The sequence below is a fragment of the Schistocerca piceifrons genome, chromosome 4, assembly GCF_021461385.2.
Source record: "Schistocerca piceifrons isolate TAMUIC-IGC-003096 chromosome 4, iqSchPice1.1, whole genome shotgun sequence".
Classification (NCBI taxonomy): Eukaryota; Metazoa; Arthropoda; class Insecta; order Orthoptera; family Acrididae; genus Schistocerca; species Schistocerca piceifrons.
The window spans coordinates 168,325,174-168,350,083 of record NC_060141.1 but is presented as its reverse complement, the minus strand read 5'-3'; the positions used below and the strand labels follow the sequence as shown (position 1 = coordinate 168,350,083).

Genomic DNA, 24,910 nt, shown 5'->3' with positions numbered 1-24,910 from the left:
CTTTTCTGGAGAATGATTTACAGTCTGTTTAAACTTTGTCCATAATTTCTTTGTGTCCATCATACTGTAACTAAATGATCCATGAGGATGCCCAGTTCCTCCTCAAATCCCAAGTTCCATACCAGGATCTCTCCCCTGAGACTAACCCTCTCTGTGCCTCCAACACAAACCCTGTATCTAACTTCCACATGCTTCCTGCATTTCGTGTACCCGAACCACCTAGGACATCACCACTTGCCTCATGTCTCAATACTATCTAGGACTGGAGCAACTGAAACACTTTATCTGGCAGGATTTTGACTATCTCTCATTGTGCTCCGAAGTGAGAAATATCCTCATCACCTCTCCCACAGTGGTGTTCTGCCTCCCACCCAACCTACACAATATCCTTTTCCATCCCTACACCACCCGTGTTCTTGATCCCTTGCCTCACGGCTCACGTCCCTGCAATAGACCTACATGTGAGACCTGCCCCATACACCCTCCCACTACCACCTCTTCCAGCCCTGCAAATGGTACATCCTACACCTTCAAAAGCATGGCCACCTATGAAAACAGCTGTGTGATCTATCAAATTGGCTGCAGCCACTGTGCTGTCTGTGCACATGAATATCTGCCATGAAACTGTAGCCAAAAGGCAGCTGGCCCACCCAATTCCTGAATATGCTACCCAGCCCAATGTGCTTCACTTTAATGACTGGTTCACAGTCTGTGCCATTGGCATGTACACTCCTGGAAATTGAAATAAGAACACCGTGAATTCATTGTCCCAGGAAGGGGAAACTTTATTGACACATTCCTGGGGTCAGATACATCACATGATCACACTGACAGAACCACAGGCACATAGACACAGGCAACAGAGCATGCACAATGTCGGCACTAGTACAGTGTATATCCACCTTTCGCAGCAATGCAGGCTGCTATTCTCCCATGGAGACGATCGTAGAGATGCTGGATGTAGTCCTGTGGAACGGATTGCCATGCCATTTCCACCTGGCGCCTCAGTTGGACCAGCGTTCGTGCTGGACGTGCAGACCGCGTGAGACGACGCTTCATCCAGTCCCAAACATGCTGAATGGGGGACAGATCCGGAGATCTTGCTGGCCAGGCTAGTTGACTTACACCTTCTAGAGCACGTTGGGTGGCACGGGATACATGCGGACGTGCATTGTCCTGTTGGAACAGCAAGTTCCCTTGCCGGTCTAGGAATGGTAGAACGATGGGTTCGATGACGGTTTGGATGTACCGTGCACTATTCAGTGTCCCCTCGACGATCACCAGTGGTGTATGGCCAGTGTAGGAGATTGCTCCCCACACCATAATGCCGGGTGTTGGCCCTGTGTGCCTCGGTCGTATACAGTCCTGATTGTGGGGCTCACCTGCGCGGCGCCAAACACGCATACGACCATCATTGGCACCAAGGCAGAAGCGACTCTCATCGCTGAAGACGACACGTCTCCATTCGTCCCTCCATTCACGCCTGTCGCGACACCACTGGAGGCGGGCTGCACGATGTTGGGGCGTGAGTGGAAGATGGCCTAACGGTGTGCGGGACCGTAGCCCAGCTTCATGGAGACGGTTGCGAATGGTCCTCGCCGATACCCCAGGAGCAACGGTGTCCCTAATTTGCTGGGAAGTGGCGGTGCGGTCCCCTATGGCACTGCGTAGGATCCTACGGTCTTGGCGTGCATCCGTGCGTCGCTGCGGTCCGGTCCCAGGTCGACGGGCACGTGCACCTTCCGCCGACCACTGGCGACAACATCGATGTACTGTGGAGACCTCACGCCCCACGTGTTGAGCAATTCGGCGGTACATCCACCCGGCCTCCCGCATGCCCACTATACGCCCTCGCTCAAAGTTCGTCAACTGCACATACGGTTCACGTCCACGCTGTCGCGGCATGCTTCCAGTGTTAAAGACTGCAATGGAGCTCTGTTTGCCACGGCAAACTGGCTGACACTGACGGCGGCGGTGCACAAATGCTGCGGAGCTAGCGCCATTCGACGGCCAACACCGCGGTTCCTGGTGTGTCCGCTGTGCCGTGCGTGTGATCATTGCTTGTACAGCCCTCTCGCAGTGTCCGGAGCAAGTATGGTGGGTCTGACACACCGATGTCAATGTGTTCTTTTTTCCATTTCCAGGAGTGTAGATTCTTCCTACCAACACCAGCTTTTCTGAATTGCTCAGGTGGGAATTCTCTGTACTACATATCTTTATTTCTCATAACTCCACTGGCCTCAGTCTTTGTTAGTCCTTGTCCACCACCTATCTGTCTCCTTCTCAGCTCTCACTCCAGTACTTCACAAGCCTTCTGCACTGCCAATGCACCTACTTAGTTCTTTCCTCTACTCTGCTTCCCTCCTCTTCCTTTGTCCCCCTTTCTGCATCCCTCTCCCAACAAACTCTCAATGCTGAACCCAGCAGCCCTATTCTGTCCCCACCCTCACCCTGCTATCCCTCCACCCTGCTATCCCTCCACATGTCCACCCCATGCCTGTTCCTTACCCCCACAGTCTACACTCAGCCAGCATGCTGCTCACATCAGACACCACTGCAATCAGGCCTTAGTGCCAACAGACAGTGGCCATGAGAGTGAGAATTGCCATTAGTGTGAGTTTTCCACTTCTGAAGAAGTATTTTGTCTGAAAGCTGAAATATTTCTAGCATCCTTTTTCATTGTTCCGTCTGTTGCCCAATGCATCCTCTATGTGGTGAGTAGGAGTCTTACCCTTTCCATGTTACTGTTTTTTTCTAATTGACTTCCGGTACCTGATCCTTACTTTTAAGTGTATACAGGGTGAAGCGAAATTCGTGCACACGGGCTTCGCAGTACGATTCGTCACATGCCAGCAACAAAAAAATGTCTCTCACAAAGTTTTGTCCTGCGAGCACATCAAGCAGAAAAAGGACGTTAAAGAGTGGCAGTCTGGCAACACTGTAACCTCATGTATGGTAACTGTTTCTGCCAGCTCAAATTGGTTGTGGTGTACAGTTGGTGCAGTGGATAGAGTTTTGGGTGAGCATGCAGGAGGTCGAGGGTTCAATCCTGGGTTGAGGTATATGTTTTTTATTTGGTAAATGTAGTCTAGGTGTTATGGTATCTGGCATCTTAATTGTCAACAGCGATTGTAGCAAGTCCTCTAGAAAACATTTGCACTTACATACTAGAATCGTAGAAATGGAAGATTGGTCACCTTTGAAAGAAGCCCTTTCCACGTCGTGAACGTGCATTTATTTGCACCACTTCATCTACTAGATGTGAAACCTGTTTTCTTTGTACCCTTCTCCAGTGGTCCCATAGATTAGTACCAACTATTATTCTTGCTTCCTCGAGGTCCATTACATTTCGTTAATGCCATTAGGACTAGCAACATGCTTTGAAAATAATGTCCAAACTCAGTTACTATTTGTGTTATCACCATGGTCTCATTAATTATGCCTTTCAACATTGAGTCCGGTAACCACATGCTGTTCAGTACGTATGTAAATGCATTATTATTACTTCTTTACTTTCTCAGACGTTAAGTCTGGTTAAAAATGGAAAGTGACGCAACCTTGATCAAGCATGACTTCCTTTTAACTGTACGGTATATGTTATATTGCATTTAGGAACTTTCGGGTTATTGAACACGTATCAATAATTACGGATTTCTGTAGTTGTATATATAAGTTTGGATGTAGCTGTATTGCATTGATGTACTGGTGGATATTGTGTGGTATGACTCCTGTAGTTGATAGTATAATTGGTATAATGTCAACTTTATCCTGATGCCACATGTCCTCGACTTCCTCAGCCAGTTGAATGTATTTTTCAATTTTTTCTCCTGTTTTCTTTTGTATATTTGTTGTATTGGGTATGGATATTTCGATTGGTTGTGTTAATTTCTTTTTTTTATTGGTGAGTATGATGTCAGGTTTGTTATGTGGTGTTGTTTTATCTGTTATAATGGTTCTGTTCCAGTATAATTTGTATTCATCATTCTCTAGTACATTTTGTGGTGCATACTTGTATGTGGGAACGTGTTGTTTTATTAGTTTATATTGTATGGCAAGTTGTTGGTGAATTATTTTTGCTACATTGTCATATCTTCTGGGGTATTCTGTATTTTCTAATATTGTACATCCACTTGTGATGTGATCTACTGTTTCTATTTGTTGTTTGCAAAGTCTGCATTTATCTGTTGTGGTATTGGGATCTTTAATAATATGCTTGCTGTAATATCTGGTGTTTATTGTGTAATCCTGTATTGCAATCATGAATCCTTCCGTCTCACTGTATATATTGCCTTTTCTTAGCCATGTGTTGGATGCGTCTTGATCGATGTGTGGCTGTGTTAGATGATACGGGTGCTTGCCATGTAGTGTTTTCTTTTTCCAATTTACTTTCTTCGTATCTGTTGATGTTATGTGATCTAAAGGGTTGTAGAAGTGGTTATGAAGTTGCAGTGGTGTAGCCGATGTATTTATATGAGTGATTGCTTAGTGTATTTTGCTAGTTTCTGCTCGTTCTAGAAAGAATTTTCTTAAATTGTCTACCTGTCCGTAATGTAGGTTTTTTATGTCGATGAATCCCCTTCCTCCTTCCTTTCTGCTTAATGTGAATCTTTCTGTTGCTGAATGTATGTGATGTATTCTATATTTGTGGCATTGTGATTGTGTAAGTGTATTGAGTGCTTCTAGGTCTGTGTTACTCCATTTCACTACTCCAAATGAGTAGGTAAATAATGGTATAGCATAAGTATTTATAGCTTTTGTCTTGTTTCTTGCTGTCAATTCTGTTTTCAGTATTTTTGTTAGTCTTTGTCTATATTTTTCTTTTAGTTCTTCTTTAATATTTGTATTATCTATTCCTATTTTTTGTCTGTATCCTAGATATTTATAGGAATCTGTTTTTTCCATCGCTTCTATGCAGTCGCTGTGGTTATCCAATATGTAATCTTCTTGTTTAGTGTGTTTTCCCTTGACTATGCTATTTTTCTTACATTTGTCTGTTCCAAAAGCCATATTTATATCATTGCTGAATACTTCTGTTATCTTTAGTAATTGGTTGAGTTGTTGATTTGTTGCTGCCAGTAGTTTTAGATCATCCATGTATAGCAAATGTGTGATTTTGTGTGGGTATGTTCCAGTAATATTGTATTCATAATGTGTATTATTTAGCATGTTGGATAGTGGGTTCAGGGCAAGACAGAAACAGAAAGGACGTAATGAGTCTCCTTGGTATATTCCACGCTTTATCTGTATTGGCTGTGATATGATATTATTTGAATTTGTTTGGATATTAAGTGTGGTTTTCCAATTTTTCATTACTATGTTTAGGAACTGTATCAATTTAGGATCTACTTTGTATATTTCCAATATTTGTAGTAACCATGAGTGGGGTACACTATCAAAAGCTTTTTGGTAATTAATGTATGTGTAGTGTAGCGACCTTTGTTTAGTTTTAGCTTGATATGTCACCTCTGCATCTATTATCAGTTGCTCTTTACACCCTCGTGCTCCTTTGCAACAGCCTTTTTGTTCTTCATTTATAATTTTGTTCTGTGTTGTATGTGTCATTAATTTCTGTGTGATGACTGAAGTTAATATTTTGTATATTGTTGGTAGGCATGTTATGGGGTGATATTTAGCTGGGTTTGCTGTGTCTGCTCGATCTTTAGGTTTCAGATAAGTTATTCCATGTATAGGTGTATCAGGGAATGTGTATGGGTCTGCAATGTGACTGTTAAATAATTTAGTTAGATGTGAATGTGTTGAGGTGAACTTCTTTAGCCAGAAATTTGCTATTTTATCTTTTCTAGGGGCTTTCCAATTGTGAGTGGAATTAATTGCTTGGGTGACTTCATGTTGCAAAATTATCACTTCAGGCATTTGTGGTATCATCTTGTATGTGTCTGTTTCTGCCTGTTATGTTGTACCGGGTTTGACCATATGTTGCTCCAGAAGTGTTCCATGTCTGTTATGTTTGGTGGATTGTCTATTTTAATGTGTGTGTTATCTATTGTCTGGTAAAATCTCTTTTGGTTTGTGTTGAATGTTTGGTTTTGTTGAATGTTTGGTTTTTTCCTTCTATTTTAACTTTTTTTTGTATCTTCTAAGTCGTTTGGCCAATGCTTGTAATTTCTGCTTCTTTTGATCTAATTGCTCTATCGCTTCTTGTTGTGAGATTTACCTAACCTTTTTCTTTTTTTTTTTTCTGACATTTCATTTCTTATAAATTGTGTTAGCTGTCCGATGTCTTTTCTCAGTTTTTCTATTCTGATCTGTAGCCTGTGTTGCCATGCTGGTTTTGTGGGTTTCTTCTGTGCATTGGTTGGTTCTGATCTCTGCCTAGTGTGTATATTTAGTGTAGTGAGTGCTCCTATATAAACAAGTAGTTGTAACTCTTCCATAGTTGTGTTTTCATTAATTTTGTTGTGTATGATTGTGTTGATAGTTTTTATTGTTGTTTTCACTTGTGGGTTATTTGGCAGTCTATGCAAGAATGGTCTAATGTCTGTATTTGTGTCTTTGTATTCTATATATGTCAGCTGAAATTTTTCTTCTATATCTAACATGTGTGTCACTTCGTGTTCTACTTGTGCTTGTTCTGGTGGCTGTCTTAAGATTTCGTTTTCCTCTGATTGTTTAATTGATGCGTGTCGTTCTTTGTTTGTTTGCTCTGGGATGCTTGAGTCCATTACTGTATTTTCTTCTTCTTCTTCTGATTGCACATTATTTTGTTCCAGTATCTGTTGTACTTGTTGTTTGATGTTTTCTAATTCTGACTGGGGTATCCTGTTATTTTTGATTATTACACGAATCTTATCAGCTAGTCGTTGTTCTGTTAAAAATTTTAATTCTGGGTATCTGGTAATAAATGTTGTGTATACTTGTGATCGGTATCCAGTTGTGTTGGTTCCTAGGTTTGTTGCTTGGTAATAACAGAACATGAGGTGTCGATTAACTTCATCTGACCATCTCATCCTCTGTCTTTGTTTTCCTTCTAGGGTGGTTGCAGGAAGCATATCCTGCAAAACACCTCTATTTGGATTTAAATCATTTTCCAGTTGGCTAGCAGTGTCGTTACCATTGTGGACGGGCATAGGGTTCAAGCGCCGTCCCTGACCATGACGGCGCTTGTCCGAGGCTTCTTTAGTTCTGTCCTGAACCAACTAATCACACTAAAAGGGGGCTTAGCCCTATTAGTGGATTGTTCTTTTCGTCGCCTTTTACGACTGGCAGAACATACCGGAGGCCTATTCTTTTCCCGGGCCTCCACGGGGTTTATTATTATTATTATTATTATTATTATTATTATTATTATCATCAATGGGATTGTGGAAACATCACGTCTATTACTGTTAGGGAAACAGTGTAATTAGAAACTGAACATTTCACAATTAGCGGTGTCGGGATGAATCATGAAGAAGACTATCTGTCAGAGGGGTAATGCATGTTAGATGCAACAGCGTGCAGGACTGACGACATGTTTATACTGCATGTGCTGTTCACAAGACAGAGAGTAGTTGCGAGTGGAGTGACACGCCTGTGACAGACTCCAATGTACATGTGTACACGTACCCAATTTTCTCATTGTAAACCTGTAAACCAGTGTGGCAGACGTATGGCATGCACAAACAATGAATATGTGGATATGTTCCTGTTCCTTGGTGCATCTGATAACCGGGCTGGTGTTTCAACTCGTGAATAAGCTGCTAGATATCCTCGTCAAAGCCATCCAGATAAATATGTGTTTCATCATCTGGAGCTGCACCTTCGGGAGTCAGGTTTTCTTCTTCCACAATTACTTGACAGAGGTCTTCCACAGACTCACCATACTCCTGCTACTGAGGAAGCTATTCTGGAGGTCATACACCAAGAACTTCAGCGAGGGACATGTAGTGTAGCAAGATAGCTGCGTTTCTTGCAATGCAAGGTCGTTAATGTGCTGCACTACCATGGGCTGCACCCCTATCATTATGCTGTCATGCAACACCTGCATTCTGCAGATCGCCATCAGCGGATGCAATTCTGTGAATGGTTCCAACAACAACAGGAAGCCAACAATGACTTCGTGAACACTGTAAATATGGTTGGATGAAGCAGCATTCACTCATGAGGGTGTCTTCAATATGCACAGTGCTCGCTATTGATGTGAGGTTAACCCACACATCACCCACAACTTCGCTAGCAAGTTTTCTTTGGTATCAATTTCTGGGCCGGAATATTGGGCACAGGTGTTTGGGCCCCTACATGTTGCCTGACCTGTTGACTGCACGAAAGTATCATGCATTTCTCTCAAACTATCTGCCTGATGTGCTGGAAGATGTTCCAATACATGTTCAACAGAGGATATGGATCTGACATGATGGTGCACCTCTGCACTCTGGAATTAATGTGTGACAGTATTTGGACACAATATTTCTAGGGAAATGGCTCGGACGTGGAGGTCCAATTGTATGGCCACCTCTTTCACCTGACCTAAATCCCCTGGATTTCTTCCTGTGGAGACACCTGAAGGAGCACATGTACTCTGTTCCACCAACGAATGTCGAAGAATTGCTAGCACATATTCATGCTGCTCTTGTTACTGTGGATGCAGCTTTGCTGCGAAGGGTCCAGAGCTGTGTGATCTGCCAGGTTGTGCAATGTTTGGACATGCAGGGAGGTCGCTTTGAGCATCTTTTGTTCTGAGGACAACATACTCTGTTGTGAAGGTTGTGCGGTCATTAATATGGATATTATTATTGTGACATCTGAGCGCTCATATTACATGTAGAAGAAATGACAAGTAGATGTGATGTTATTGCACTGTGCTATCATCTTTAACATCTCGAAACTGATAATGTTTTTGTAGTTATTCTGTCCTATGACAGGGCATTTGTTTCAACTGTCTGGTTCTTATCTGTCTAACCCCATATTTCTAATGTTCAGTGTTACAAAATGTTGTAAATTTAGGTTACATGTGAACTAAGAAACGTTGTATATTACAGTATGAAACATCGGAATGAAATTAGCAAATAAAAAAAGTGCACCCCAACCCAGGATCGACCCTCGACCTTCTGCATGCTAACCCAAAACTCTATCCACTGCACCAACTGAACAGTAGAACTGGTATGAGGTGACAGGGGTTATTACTGTACATGTGGTTACAGTGTTGTCAGATTGCCACTCTTTAATGTCCTTTTTCTGCCGGATGTACTCGTCAGATGAAATTTTGTGACAGACTTTTTTTATCGCTGGCATGTGAGGAGTCATGCTGTGAAGCCCAAGTGCACGACTTTCACTTCACCCTGTATAAGAGTATTCTCTTAGCTCGAAAGTAGAATGCTGGAAAAGAAGTCTGGCCACCTTATTTTATAACATGTGTCAACTGCTGTGGAATGGTATTTGTAGTTGTCTGCAGGTGGAAAGAGACCTACATGTACATCAACCTCTACATGGATATTCTGCAAGTCACACTTGAGTCCCAGGCAGAGGGTTCACTGAATCACCTTCACAATAATCCTCTATTATTCCACTCTCTAAAAGCGTGCAGAAAAAATGAACACCTGTATCTTTCTTGGGGGCTCTGATTTCCCTTGTTTTATTATGGCAATCATTTCTTCCTGTACAGGTCAGCATTGACAAAATATTTTCGCATTCGGAGGAGAAAGTTGGTGATTGAAATTTCATGAGAAGATCTGCCCGCAGCGAGAAACTCCTTTGTTTTAATGATTTCCACCTCAAATCCTGTATCCTGTCCTTGACACACTCTCCCGTATTTCTTGATAATACAGAATCTGCTGCCCTTCTTTGGACTTTCTTGATGTACTCCGTTAACCCTGTCTGGTAAGGATCCACACCACACAGCAGTACTCCAAGAAAGGACCTACAAGTATACTGTAGGCAGTGTCTTTAGTAAATCTGTTGCATCTTCTAAGTGTTCTGTCAGTAAAACAAAGTCTTTGGTTGGCCTTCCCTGCATCATTTTTTGTGTATTCAGTTTAAGTTGTTCGTAATTGTATTAGTATGTATTAGTTGAATTTACAGCCTTTAGATTTGATTGCTAATGTGTAACCGAAGTTTAAGGATTCCTTTTAGCACTCCTGTGTTTTGGTAAAATGCAGTGTATTGACTGACTTATGCTGAGAGATGTTGCCCCATAGTGTTAACTTTGTGCCTGTCACAATCCTGTGGAAGGGTCAACCAATAAATGCTGTAGCTGTGTATTTGCAGTCTGTGTGGTGGCAAGTTCTGGGTGGTCCATAGTATTTGCCAAACTACAGATGCACAAACAGTAATCATCCACATTGTTTTCTGCTCCTTTTATGCGGGACACATCTGTTGTAAGCTGGCTGACAGGGGAACGCTTATCAGTGTGTTCTGGAAAGTGGAGACTGTTGGTTTTTGCTCAGTGTAAATTCTCACAGTGTGTGGTTGGATTTATTTAACAGCTTCATAAATTGCAGGTAGTTCTCTGTCATACACATTTCACCACAGCTTCACTGGAAAAAAATATTATGGTTGCCATTGTTGGTCAATTTGTTGGTGTAGGTCTGCATCTATTGTTGTTTGGCTGATGTGTACAACTCTTACCAGAAGTGCAAGTATCACTGGGTGAGCGAGGAGTATTGCACTAACTCGGTTCCCCTGAAGATTGCGGATAACTTTTTCCATCTCCAAGGCCCACTTGGGGAATCCTTGGCCTATGATGCTGTGTCCTGCAAGTGTATCTGGAAGTGGTGTTTGTATAGCTGCTGTTGCCTGGAGATGGTGGCGATAAAAGTTGACTACTGGTATTCCCAGGAAGCATCGTAATTGCTGGTAGTCTGTCTACTTTGGAAGGGTTTGTAGAGCTACTGTTTTCTCCAGTAAAGGGCAAGTGCAATCTGCTGAAACTGTGTGTCTAAGGAGGTCCCTTCTGCTTTTCTGATGATTCATTTATCTTCTTTCTGCACTGTAGTGTTGTTATGTAACTCCTGATACACTTCTTGCATATGTCACTCATGAAATTGAGAAAACTAGAATGTTGTCCAGGTATGCAAAGCAAAATGGAAGCTCCTTTAACACTTCCTCTGTAAAATATGCCCCATCTGTGTGACATTTTTGAGACCAAATGACGTAAATAAATTTTCACATATGCTGAAGTTTGTAAGCACTGCCATCTTTGGGATGTTGCAGGGCGCCACAATTATTTGGTTGTATGCTTTGAAGCACTCTATGACACTGAAAATTTTTGAATGGTCTAATGTACACATAAAATCTTGAAATTTGGTATAGGGTACCTGTCTGGGAATGCTCAGGTGTTTAAAGTGAGGTAATCACCATAAGCTGTCTTTCTTGTGGCCAAGGTGCAAAGGTAAAGAACAAAGTCTGTCAGAAAAACAGGTTCTCCCAGCATGGAGAATCTCTTTAAATATGGCCTTTGTTTTTGTTAGGTGCTTCAGTGCAGTTTGTATGTGTGCTGCAAAACAATTCGGTAACGTGCCATACAGGTATGATGCACAATGTTGTGCTTACTGCTGCACTGTGCTGGTATTCTAAATCAGTCTGAAACTTCTTCTGTGGGTTGTCATAAGTGTTGGTGCTATCTATCCTCTGTACCAGGTGTGGCCCATAATTAAAGGCTCTGAGGCAGAGCCACTCTTAATAAATATTAAAATAAATTTTCCAATAATGTAAAAAATAAAATAAAATTACCAGAAAACGTCACATATTTCCCACACAGATTTAAATAATACCAGTCAAGGTTTCTGGAACTTGATATAAGTGATATCAAGCAATGTTTTTCAAACAGCTAGTAGCGAGTCTTCAAGGCTGCGCCTTGAAATGCCACTTAGCTCTATGTAACAGAGGTTTGGGGGCATGGCTTCCTTGTAGTACAGTGCTTGTGGGTGTCCCAAAGACTCTCATGTTTTAGCCTGAGGATGTCCTACCAACCTGCACACAATTTTCACATTCCACTGCTTACATCAAAAGGGAATGACCAGAGTTGCTGAAATTTCACTGTTGAATCCCTGTCTCTATGTTTCTCTATTATGCTTTGGTGCGTCATTAATTGATGTTTTGTAGTATTGCTTTGATAGAGTTTTAAACAATTTTTTTTATATCTGCCATCGGGTATTCTATCCACCATTGGAATAAGTTTGCAGATGTCTCGCCAGAGTGCACTACAGTGTAGTAACATGAGTATGACCACCTAGCGAGAGTTTCACGAATGACTAGATAAAAGTGCAAGAAATATACCCCATATTCAAAATATGTCCTGTTACTTTAGTTTCTTTGCTTGTTGATTGTGGGTAATACGCATTATTAGCAAGTTTCTTTTTGTGAGTGTATTATGCAAGTTTTGGGGGTTTTGCTTTCTTGCAAATAATAGCAGCATACCATGAGTTCGAGAACAACACAGTATGGATTCAGTGTGCAATTTATCAGGTAAAATTTTGGAACATGCAGTTAAAATGAAAGTGAAGGAACTTGGTGCAGCCAGAGTCGATGTATACAGTGTACAAAAACAGTGTAAATTCGGGTAAGGGTATACACGAAATTTTGACACGGAAATGTACAATGTAGCTGAGTGGTTGGTTGTGCTATATCATATCTTCATGATACTCAGCTGTAAATACACCAAATAGAGTGTGTAAATTACCATGGCAGTTATTCGGATTGCTCATGTCAGCCAATCGCAGCACAAGATCCATGATGTAATGGAAACATCATTGTTTTGTCATGCAAACTCATAAATGCCGCAGTTTGAGTGTACAAAACATTAAATGTCTGAAGTTCAGAAATCAAAATACAAAAAACATTAAGCATGTAGTGACCTTACATGCGCCACATTAAAGATCTCTTCAAAATGCATCTTTTAGTATGATCTGTTTTGGTAAAATGTTGGGAAATGTGACATTGGTGGCTTTGATATTATTTTGTAGCTGGTTATGAAACTGAAAGAAGATATAGTATGTAAACGTTGGCTAGAGTTTGATATTGCAACCCCCTCCCCCCTGAAATCTTTAATTGCGGTGACCACCTGATCTGTAGCTTAGCCCAAGGTCTAGGTTAGTTCCTATGGATAATTGTCGCAGCCTTCTCTAATATGGGGACCACTAGCCACACCTGCTCTGTACTATGCTGTAAGCGGAGCATACCCATATGCCAGTTACTGTGCTACCATCAATGGTATTCTGTAATCATGCTGTCGTCAAATCTACATTAATATACAATGAAGAAGAAAGTCAGTGTCTAATATTGATTTGGTGATGTCGACAACTACAAATGTCTAGGTGCAGAGGATGACAAGCTCTAGGCATGAATGCTCATTTGGCTTATTGTCAGGTTCACACTGGGTTGGTAGCATGCTGACCAGATGTTGCAGCCCAGTTTGTTTACTGCTGTGTCACGATATTCTGCCTGTCTTGCATCTTTGTGGCAGAGGGCACTTTTTGTTTGACTTGTGAAATGTTACACTTAATCTAGATTGTGAGTGTCCTTTAGGTAGAAACCTGGTTTCGTGTATTTCGGCGCTTGCCGACTAAAATACATGTGGACCAGCAAACAATAGTAAGCCAATAATCTTAGTGTTGCAGAGCTGTAGTACGCCAGGATTGTAGCTGTTTACTAGGTCCTCCCTGTTGCTACTACTCTCAAACCTGTTCGGCCAGTGTCTCCACTGTGGCACGTAAAGCCAGAGTTCTTCAAAAACGCTTGATGGAGTTGGGGGGGGGGGGGGGGTCATCTCTTCAGACTTGTTCAGCATATGCTGGTGCGTCATATGCCGATGATGTCACTTCAAATTTAGCTGGTGACTCCAATTTAGTGTATATTTCATCAACCACTTTTAGCAACTTGTGTATTGGTTGATTGTCATCCAGTACCAATGCTACTTGCAATTGTGGTAGTAGCTGTGTTGTCAGATATATAACAATAAATCGTCCAAAACCTTAATTGTGTCAGTCATACCCTGTAGGTGCCACCAAAATTCTGGAAGAATTTCGTCACTGTTTTTTCTTGATAAAGCACTTATTTGAGCTTTTGGTCAGGCAATTTGATGCAGCGAGTAATCAATTCAGCTTTCAGGATATGCTTGATGACATGGCAGGTGCACAATAATGTGTGGCTTCTTGTACTGGTCTAAATTGCTAGTAATTAGTGTAAACTCTGCCATGATCATTGGTAACTTCTTTGTGTGCAAAAATATTTTCTGTGACTGCACACCAAATTTGTGTTTGACTGGACATAAACTATGGGGCCCGTAACTGGATGTGCAGCACAGAAGAACATCATGAACTGACACACAGGCAGTTCATTGCTCCTAAGTGTAGTTGTAGAATGGAAGAGATCAACAGAGCAGTCAACATTTTCAAATCTAGCTCAACATCACCTCCTGGCTTATTGAAAAGGTCAAATGCCCAATGATGTGTAGTTGACATTATTGTCTGTGTTTGTTGAATTGAGGTGGCATTGTGCACTGTATTAGCATTCGGTTCTATGCACTGCACAGTGTCCACTTTTTGCATTGCAGGAAGGGGGAGCTCCAAAACCTGGATTTCTTTGTGAACTTCTTGAACCTCGTTGTTGGTTGTACACAATTGCTTATAAGTCTTATCCATTGTTGTGGCATGTTATTATGTGTTGACAAAATACATTGTCTATACTTATACTTGCTTCTTTATTATTGGGGTCATTAATTATTAGCCCAGTCAACAAAGACCAAAAAAGATCAAAAAGTAGGAGAAAGATCGTGTAGTCACAAATTTTTGTACAGTGATAGGAGGGGGAGTGTCATGAATATTTACAAAAAATCCCCACCACTGGGGGTGTGAATGTGGTGGTGGAGGGTGGGGGTATTTAAAGGACATTTTGTTGTACGTTTTCTTAAATAATTTAAAAAACGTACCTGTTGATGAAAATGTTTCCCTGTAGAAAATTAAACTACTTTAAATTTCCTGCAAAACTGTCCCTTTCATTAATTCTCCAGAAGTAATAGTTTCTGCGTAGCAGGGAATGGAAAAATTGCAGATTATTAAGAATAGTGTCTTAATGATATAAGTTACTTTTTGCTGTTACATGAAGTGGATTAAGAAGAAATATTAAATGTGTGTACCACATGTAAGTGCGTTAGAGCCATATTAAGAAATAAATTATATTATGGATGTGTAACAGGATGGAGTGAGCTAAGCAGATGATCCAAAAAATGCACCTTCTAATATGGAAAACTACATATTTTCCAACATGCAGTGAAGTCTGTCCTCCAGGAGGCATATGAAAAATGATAGACAGCAGCAAGGAGCGACATTTACCAATCCAATTCTTGGCCAACCAACACTAAAATGGTCACTGACAATGTCACACATGCAAATTACACATTTTTCAGTCATTAAGTATAAGAGTCTCTTTTACATAAAAGCTGGAAAGAAGTGCTCCTTTCAAAAACTGAAAATAACTCCATTATATAAGCACAAGCTCTGTCAAGTTACTTTGTCTGCTCCTCTAAGAGAATTCGACAGGAAGATGCCGTACAGGATCACTGAGAATCAATTTTCCCTCTAGCAGTGTTAAATAGGCACAGAGATTTAAATACATTTTCTCCATTTGTGTTTCTTGTGTTATTATTATTAGTAATCATATCTATATTTCATGTAGTGTTAATGTACTTTGTGAAAAATAAACACCACCTGGTCATATCTGCGCATTGCTCCACCAGCAGTTCCTAAGGCACGCTGTGGGGGTTCAATATAACTTTGTGAAACACCCTATAGTTGCTTCTTGTGACATAGTGAGGACCCAGAGTGGGGTGTCATCTGCTCACTTTTCAGTTTACAGACTATGAAGCAGGAAATTACATGACCGCAATACGGTGACCTACCTTCCCTCGTTCTTCTACCCTCTCCCCCCTGTTACAACTCCAGAATACAATTTATCCATTACTACAGGTCTACTGCACTTAGAAATGGTACACACATTTAATATTAGTCCTTAACCCACTCATTTAACAGTAAACAATAATTTTGTACCACTAAAATACTATTTTTAATAATCTGCAGTTTTTCCATCCCCTGCTAAGTGGAAACAATTAGTCCTAGAGAAAAAAATGAGTAGGACATTTTTGGGTGAAACTTAATGTAGCTTAATTTTGTAGTGGGAATCATTTTCTTTAGAAGCTGTTATTTTCAAATTATTAAGGAAGAACTTTAAAAAGTGTCTTTCAAATGTCCCCCCACCTCCATACTCACACCCCACTGGTGGGGATTTTTAGTATGCTGATCATGACATTGCCTTCTACCACTCTACAAAAATTTTCAACTACACAATTTTTTCTTCCTAATTTTCCTTCATTGACTGGACTATTAAGTGTGTGAAGTTTACAAATCGTGTAAAATAATTACATAGAATTGAAGTATACACAATTACTTTTTATTCATTCAAATACTTATCAATAAATGAACAAAGATAACTTGACACGCAGAGTAATTTCAAAGATACACCTTGTACCAGAAGTAAAACACACTACAGTTGGTTTCTGGATCAATTATTCCCAAACAAATAATGTTAGTTTGAATGGAACATATGCTGTGTCTACCACTTCTCAATGTTACTAAATATTTTGGCTAGAACATCATGGCAACCTGGACTGCAAATCTCTGCATCAACAGAAAAGTAAAGTGCTACATTGTCACAATATGATGAACTCGTCACATGAAACAGAAAGCAAACAAATTGTGTGAAGAAATTGAATTAAAGCTACCATAAATATATTACAACAAAACTTTATAGATGTTTATCAAATGTCACTGAAGTGAAAAAGATATCAGTGATTCTATCAATATTCATAAGACTACAGAATTGACATTGTAACTCAATAATCATAAAACTGAATTTATAATTCTAGAGAGGAAATTCAATGAAATTAAGGAAAACTAAAGTTACTTGCAGTTGACCTGCATTACTTTCAGCAAATCTTACAAAAGCAATTACTCATTCAACCAGGGTTAATAAAGATCTGCCGCAGGTGCAAGAATTAATAAAATAAAAAGGGCATATTGTTTAACTAAAAATGTTTACAACAAAATGAGCATTTTATTATAGTTTTAAGGCCAGAGTGTTTATTTGTATATGAGTGCTTAGAAATGAAATAGAATATGAAGAGCATAGAGGTACTTGATAGGTGGTTCAGAAAAATGATGGGTGCAACTCAAACAAAAGACGGCTGGGAAAAGTTATGGAACTGGACCTTAACCTCAATGGCGTGTTTGATTGGAGCAAAACAGAACATATTACTAAAGCATGACCTGTTTATTTTGAACATGAAAATTTAATTGAACAAACACACATTGTACACTCTTAAAAAGGAAAAAAGGAAAATTTTCTTTTAATTTTAGGAAACATCAGTGGCTATGGTGCAGCAACCTTAGTGTAGGTTGCAAATGACAGCAGAAGCTTTATTTATGCAATTTGACCATTTGATGTATCTTCAGAATTTGTTTGGGAACTACAGATAATGCATTAGTGGTCATAAATAGTCAGACTTTTGAAATGCAAAGGCATGCAGCAATGCTAAGATAGGGCCATACTTATAACCTTGAAACATACATATTGCAACACAAAGTGTAGTAGACATGAATACATAACAACATATATGTGCATGCTATGTAAGACTGACAGACTACGTAATTTGCAACCTTCACTGTTTTTCATACTGGAAATATCCGTATCTTAATGACTGTTAGTTAACTAATACATGCCCCTTGCTGACTCCATAGAACAGGAAACCTTAAGTCTTATTTTTATTTTTTATATTTTTTAATTTGTTGTTTATTTATTTTATATATATCAGTCGATAAAAACAGAACCCTTATAGGATCACTTTGATGTCCACCTGTCTGCCTGCCCTGTCTGCCTGCCCAAGTCTTAAGAGCCCTTTTTTTTTTCAGGAGTTACAATAGCAAATGTGAAATTACCCAAAAAATTTAAACTTGAAACTAAAATTTTGGTTAGGAAAAGTATGGAGGACATGACAGTGAGATGAATCGTTAATAAACCAGTGGCTGCTTCTATAAAACACTATGAGTAAGAAGTGAGGCCAAAAATATTTCATTACAATTTATCAACTACTGTTTTTGAATATTTTGACAGCATTGATGTCCCAAATTTGTATCCTTGTTTTTAACAGTTACTACTATTGCCATCTCTGCTCTAGAAACATAGATTTCTATACTTAGTGAATGTGTTCTTCTTTATACTATTCGTATAATTTGTACTTTTCAATTTAACTTATATCTGTAGATTTTTATCATCTTTTACTTCTTTACAGCTGGATACCAGATTGTATCATAATGGTACGTCGGTTTGTTGGATGCCTTGCTACGGAAGTTGAGTACGAAGATAGAATGATGAGATTATTGACAACATGTATTGGACTGCCTCGGAAAAAATAGTGTCTTCAGATATCATTCAGAAGAGTCCTTTCTATTGTGTTTAATACTTTCTTCTAATTTGTTCTGATGGTTCTATATGTTATATAAAATATTGCAACCTTTGTATGAAATGTAAAATTAAATTATATAAGGTGTGGACTGATTGTGGGTGTTCACTCTGTCAGCATTTTATGCAGTCTCTGTGGGAAGAATGAAGTTAATTGCATCTTTGACAAAAGAGGCTGCATTTTACAAACAAAAGTGTTAACTTTATTAGCTTGTAAAGCTCCTGTTTCATTATGTGTGTCTGTCCACATTGTAATTGTTGTCACAATCATGCAGGTGTCTTTTTATTCTTGTTCAGCAGCTTTGTTAATTGTGTGATAAGCAATTCACTGATCACTGCCATTGTAATATGAGATTAAAACAAGTACATAGATTAACATTATGAATGTTACTGAGTCTGAATTTTTTACATTAGTTTTGATCATTTTTGTCAGCATAGTTGTTAGCTGTCAGATATGGGATTAACATTAGTGTCAGTTTTGTCAGAACCAAGTTTGTAAGCTGGTTGTTTGAACTATACATTAACTGCAGTTTCTTTAATCCTTTGTCATTCATTATTGTCCATATTTTGACTTGTGGTCTTTGAGGCCAGCAGCTTTCTTAAAGTTGTCATATATCTTTTGAAATTCAGTTGAATTAATATATTTATTAGTAGCTTGATATAGTGATCGCACAGTTGTGCCATGCTTGTGCGTAAAAAATGTTTGTTAACAAAATTTTTAAAATTGTAAATGTTTTGTTAGTTTTATTCTTGATATTTATAGGGATTTTCAGTTAACAAGATTTTACCAAAACATCAAAAGTTAAATGTTGAGCAGGAACAATAGTCCGTTGATGACTGGTGACATTATAAATCTGATAAAATGTAGATAATTTAAATTTGCCATTTATATCCGGTTTTGCATCACTTCATTGAGAAGTAATTTTTATTTAAACCTATTTGTGTGTGTGTTTGTGTGTGTGTGTGTGTGTGTGTGTGTGTGTGTGTGTGTAACAATAAAGACTGCAACAGCAAAGTTTTTTTTTCTTTTTCTTGTATTCTGTTCTAGAGATATTTAAAAACTTGAAACAATAGAGAAAACAAGGACAAGTGTGGTACTCAACAATGGATCAAAAAGTGAACAAATGTGTGGGAATGTACATTTATCGAAAATGTCTCCTCAGGGCTTTGGAACTAACAAAGATGGTGCTGTAGACATTCTGTTTAATTGCACTGTTGTAATGGCAGTTACAAATAGAAAACCCAGCCAGAGTTAATTTAACTATGCAGAAGGAGGACAGCCAATCACTGTGTAGTTGTACTTGTAGGCAGTGAATAAAGGAAACTGAAGATAATTTGCAGGTTTTTTAGACTCAGAATTCATCAGTTCCTTTCTTATGCAGACTGATGATATGCTCTTAACATTGGTAATTACATGATGTGTCTAAATAGTAACAAAGACAGCCAACTTGTTTTTATATCATAGCCTGTGCCTTTATCAAGTCTGCTGGAATCCCTCCAGTCAGATTGATTACATGCATAATCCTAGTTCTCCTTTGTAAATTTGAAACTGATCTATTTCCTTATAACATTTGGATGTGTATCCATGAGTTGCCTGCATACTTCATAATTAATTTCCTGTAATTGTGCATTCTTGTTGTTCTAATGATTGCATAATGTAATAATGACTGTTTCTTGTATCTTTGTCTTTATTGTTATCAGAATATTTCATGAGATATTTATTTATATATCAAGTATTTAAAAGTGATCATAAAAAAAGAAATAGAAATACAGAGATCTATTGTTTTGGCATACCATAAGTTGTTGTAGATAGCCTGTCATAACAAAAAAGGGGAAAGGAAAAGAAAAACATATGTTTATTTTGGATATCTTTAGATGTTTTTTCCACATCACAGTACTTGGCTTTAGTATTTATTTCCCACTTGAATTTCCTGTGTAGTTTCCTGTACAATAAAGTACATTTTCGTAAGTTGTAGTCCGTAAACACAATGTATGACGTATGTGTGATTTTGTACCATCAGTTTATTTTTAATTTTTTAAATTGAAAATGTAAGCTGTAAACTACCTAAGAATAATGACTTTCTTCGAGTGAAGCAATGACAAAGCTGCTGTTTTGGATTGCCCCAGAAGTCTATAATATTTAACAAAATAATATGCTCCATTGTCTCACAGAACCTTGTTTTTAACCACTGGGATTATGATGTTATAAAAGTCATGTAAGAAACTTGCTAACAATGGGTTGTAATACCATAAACAGATAAGATAATTATGTGCACAACAGAGGGGAAATGGTTCCAACAGCGAGAAGTAAATAACAAGTTTACAATATGTTGAAGAAGATGGATCACTAAATACGAAGTAAAAGAAGCAGTGAACAAAGAACGAAGATGGGATGGTTGGGGGACAGAAAATGCTTCGCTCTGAATAAAATCTATGAGGTGGGAAATGTTTGGCTTTCAGACAAAGTGCTTCATCATAGCTCACAAATACAAACGGCAACTCGCTCGCACATATTCACTTAGGAGACTGCAGTAAGTTACTTGTGCAAATTTGTTAACTGTGATGGATGGCTTTGTTCAGAAGTTAAACATTTTGTGCCTTAAGGATGTGATTCAGAGCTAAGTGTTTCCTGCCGTTCTTACATGCTTGTCCATTACTCAGTGTCTCTTCTATTTGGTGAGCAGTGATCTATCTTCTTTTTCATATTATAAATAATATGATTGGAGCTTATGAAATAAAATTTGTTTCATGCTACAAAGGATAAAATAAAACAGTGTCAACAGCTCTTTTCATGGCTGTCTGACACACCGTTCTTTTTAACTTGCCCCTTTTTAGTTTCATAAATTTTCTTAAAGAGAGAATGGATGCTATTTTGTTAAAAGATGAACATTCCATTTCTTTTTTTATGGCTATTAGTGAATTTTTATGTTATATTGTGTGTATGAGATCAGCAGTTAAATGTTTCATTGTTTGTAGAGACACAAACTGTCAGTGTGCAAAGATTTTTGAATAATGGTTGCCATTCCTCTCCCCTCCCCATCTTTCTCATGTTTATATATAGTATTTTAAGTGAATAACACAAAATTATATAGTGCGTGGAATAAACTTTTGTAAATTCTCAAAAAAATAAATTTAAAAAAATTGAAGTAGATAGGTGATGAAGACAGATACTATCACTACCAATAATTGTGTGAGAGAGGTAAACACAGGCCATATGTAAATTGTTGCTAAGCTTACGGATAGTGTGCTGCTTCATTTCTAGATATAAAACTATATCAGAAGGAAAATCCAGTCGAGGGAATTAATAAATTATGAGAACTAACTTCCGACCAGTTCTTATCTTCAGGAAGGGAAATATGTAGTACTGCTGGATGCACATAAAAGTAAAAGTGACAACACTGTCCTGTTTTTGAACTGGTAGTCCTTCCTCAGGGGGGAGAGAGGGATGCGTTGGGGACGGTTGAAGAGAATGGCATGTCACTCAAGACAATAGGTAAAGGCAGACAACTGTGAAGACGGGGAGAAAAAGTATTATTGTGCACATTATTCTTGCAGTTGGTAGGTTAATGTCTGCCATTCCTGTTCAATGATTTAAGAAAAGTTTTCAAAAATATTTATTCACAGAAACATCAACCAAACAATTTTACACTGTTTATGGTTTCAACCATGCAATAATCATCTTCAGATCTGAAGATCATAAAATGTTGTAACAGCATATTCAAGTTTATATGATCCACAATTTGTTGGTGAGTGCATCAGTGCACAACACTTTTGGATGTTCTTAAATGATTTCATTCATTAATCAGATATGGAGAGGGCTCTAAAAACGAAATCATAGTAGGTGCAACATGTAACATACAAAAAAAAAAAAAAGTTTTCTTGGCTAATGTATATTTTGGTGTATTTAAGCAATTGCAGTATTCTGCAATTTTTTATAGGTGCATACATGTATAACTGCAAATGTTAAATCTTTATGCTGGGATGTTTTGCTAACAGTTTTGACAGGCTGTCACATACTGCCATTGAAAATGTAATACTGTTGCAAAGACTCAAGGCCTTGACACTGATATATTCAAAAAATTGTAGTGAATCCTCATCTGTAGTGTTGTTTCATTTCTAGTCTTTATTTATTTTATGAAGACTATGGCCTCATTATTGATTCTGTGTAATTTTCTGTTGCATGTTATAACATAGAGCTCTTCAATATTTTCCAGTATTATTTATTGTTTCCATAGAGGGAAGTCAGCTCTGGTGTAGTTACTTTTTTCTGTAAGGATGTTAATTTAGTATGATTCTTCTGCAACCACACTGCCATACAACCACTGATTAAAGAGTTGCGCAATTTTGTAAAATTATTGAAAATATTTCTCACTGGCTTTCTGTTTGACATCGTTGACTTCATACTGTAACCTGGAGCTGGACTTCCTCACACTGAACTTTGTATGATCTTATAGAATTTTTTTAGTCTCCATGTTGTGCATGATTCAAAGAAGTTCTGTTCTGTCATAAACAGTTGTGTAGGTGAGGTGTTAGCAAATAATTAAACATAAAATGTTGGTCACTTTGTACTCAAACTGACAAAAGTTGTTATTATTTATGTGCCATAGTGCAAAACTGATCAACATAATTTATCACACACAGAAACAACATTTACACAAATAATGCTGGCAAACTAGATAAGTTATTTCTGTGTATTATTTATGTATGTATTTATTAAAAGATCAACCAGTTCGTTATTGCCTTTTTTACGTGTACAACAAACCACCAGGAACCAGAATTCAGTGAATGCTAAGCTGTAGCAGAAACCATTTGCCATAATTACAATAGTTTAATATCACAGACTCGTTATTTTTGGTCACAAATTTCAATGTATTATAATGGAGTGATTATTTATTTTTACTTTTATGAGGATAGGGTGGTTATCATTTCACCATCTTGGATCTATTCTCTTATAGGTTGTGTAAAAAACAACTCATAAACTGTTTAATATTTATCATCAGTGTTACTATAAGTGGGATGTACTACCATATTTTATCTATTTCTGCCCAAAATGAAAAGGTGTTTAAAACCCTTTGTAATTGTATTCATTGACTAATCAGTTTTAAAGGATATCTCCATATTTCTCATGTATACATATTGCACATTTAAAAAAAACCTTGTTGCTGACAAATTCCTAAATTATAGTGCTTTATACAAATACAGTGAACATTGCATAATTCTTCACTGTAGTGTGTTCATGGTGTTGGATATTAGTGTTGTGCACAGGTTTCAATCTTGGTAGCATCAAGTTTTCATATTGATAAAACTTGGCAATGAGCTTAAAATTCAGATGTTTTCCTACACCTCAAAGGTGGACATTGTTGTTGTTGTTTCTTTACTGAGACATATTAAAATAAGTTTCTGTGAAGGCAACATTTTGTATGAATATTAGCCATTGTGTGGTCTTTAAATTAATGGTTCCCTCCATAAATCCATGCCATAATATGGAGTGCATGTTCTTTAAATAATTGGCCCTTAGAGGTGTTGTTATACATTTGTACTTATTAAAGGTTAAAGTTTCAGATTGTGTGTGGAAACATGAAATCATTTTGTCCTTTTTAATTTCTGGCCTTTCATTTTTGTGACTCAGTAAGAATTTACTTTTATGTAGGTTATAGAAACTGCACTTGATTGAGAATAAATCCAATATTGTGGGACCACCTAATTCACGTACAGTTCTCATGTATTTTGACATTTTCTTAGCAATAATTCAGATACAGGCTATACTCTTTCTGTCTGTTGAATTATAAAACATTAATTTTTCTTGTAATTTTTTTTTAAATGCTGAAGGAGCCATTGTTACGACATAGCTACTTCAGTGAAAATTATTGTCAATGATTTAAATCATATATGCAAGTACCTGTAAACAATCATATTCACAAATAAAGAATTGTTATTTATTATTCAAAGTTAGATTCTTTAAATTTTTAGTATTATACACACTGTTTTTAATAATAATTAAGTCTCGATTATCCGATCTTCGGTTATCCGACCTTCTGTGTTATCCGACCCTTTCATACACCGGCCGTGCGCCAGCTGACGACAGGTCAGTGACTAACGTGTTGTTTGTTGATACTCAGTTCATTGTCACCATCTGCTACTCCTCACTCCTCAGTGCTAACTTGGATCTGTAGTGGAGTGGACGTGTTGCACTTTGTTTATTGTAAAAATTTGTGGTGATGGCTTCAAAACGGAAAAAAGGTGGTCGTTTCAGTGGAAGAAAAACTTAAAGTTTTAAAAAGAATAGACAATGGTGAAACTTTATTAAAAGTGGCGCAAGATCATAACGTCTGGAAAACAACAGTTGGAGACTGGAAAAGGAACCACAATGAAATTGAGAAGTGGTGTTCTCAGCGAGCAACCTCGGCTGTTTTGGAAGATCGGAAAACCATGAAAAAATGTGATTACAAAAAAGTAAGTGAAG

The 24,910-nt window shown here is 38.2% G+C and overlaps 1 protein-coding gene across 5 annotated transcripts in view; it reads left to right on the top strand.

Annotated features, from left to right (window-relative positions):
* Positions 1 to 24,389, top strand: part of LOC124795006 (MAGUK p55 subfamily member 7) — a 268,265-nt gene extending 243,876 nt beyond the window's left edge. For all 5 annotated transcript variants that reach the window (XM_047258764.1, XM_047258763.1, XM_047258766.1 and 2 more), the window contains one exon: positions 18,278 to 24,389. The gene's annotated coding sequence lies outside the window, so the exon portion shown is untranslated. The remainder of the gene's footprint in view (positions 1 to 18,277) is intronic.
* The last annotated feature ends 521 nt before the right edge of the window (positions 24,390 to 24,910 follow it).